Source organism: Marmota marmota, unplaced genomic scaffold (genome assembly GCF_001458135.2).
Source record: "Marmota marmota marmota unplaced genomic scaffold, marMar, whole genome shotgun sequence".
NCBI classification, from domain to species: domain Eukaryota; kingdom Metazoa; phylum Chordata; class Mammalia; order Rodentia; family Sciuridae; genus Marmota; species Marmota marmota.
The window spans coordinates 5,833,442-5,833,980 of NW_026000051.1; the positions used below are offsets into that span (position 1 = coordinate 5,833,442).

Below are 539 nucleotides of genomic sequence, written 5' to 3' on the forward strand. Positions count from 1 at the left end.
ACCCTAACGTTGATATCTGTTTAAGAATGGTGCGGGCACCCGCATTCTTAGCCAGAAACCCGCGTCAATCTCTGGCCCAGGCCTTCTCCAGCCCCGGAGCAGCGGCGCACATGCGCGGGGGCTTCCCGCTTGGCTCCGCCTCCCGGGAGGGCGCTGCTCCACGTTCTCGGCTCTGGGGCTTGCGCACTGCGTCCCCAGCCAGAAGATCCTTCCCGGTCAGGGACTTCCGGTGCGCCGGGGTGCGGTTCCGGGTCGTGGCGCGGCTCAGGGCAACAGGGCTGCTGCTCGGCCGGCCGGCGGCGGCGAGCAGCAGGGGCATGAGGGAGAGCCCGGGAAGCGGCAGCTGAGCGGGCCGGTAGGAGCGCCGGTCCTGAGGATCCCGAGAGTGCAGAGTTCGGGGCAGGGACCGGGAGGCGTGGGGAAGCCGGGCCCTCCCCTCAGGAACGTGCCCCGGGGCCGACCCGGCCCGTAGTGTGGAAGCAGCTTCAGGTAAAGGTTGCCCCAGCCGCCAGCTCCCTTGCTCGCCCGCCAGCCAGCCA

The 539-nt window shown here is 70.3% G+C and overlaps 1 protein-coding gene across 7 annotated transcripts in view; it reads left to right on the forward strand.

Moving 5' to 3' along the window:
• The first annotated feature begins 237 nt into the window (after positions 1-237).
• The window catches only part of Mapkap1 (MAPK associated protein 1), a 231,631-nt gene continuing 231,329 nt past the window's right edge, over positions 238-539 (forward strand). For 4 of the 7 annotated variants that reach the window (XM_015497581.2, XM_015497584.2, XM_048813043.1 and 1 more), the window contains exon 1: positions 238-489. The gene's annotated coding sequence lies outside the window, so the exon portion shown is untranslated. The remainder of the gene's footprint in view (positions 490-539) is intronic. The other 3 variants (XM_048813042.1, XM_048813044.1, XM_048813041.1) reach the window with 3 other exon arrangements.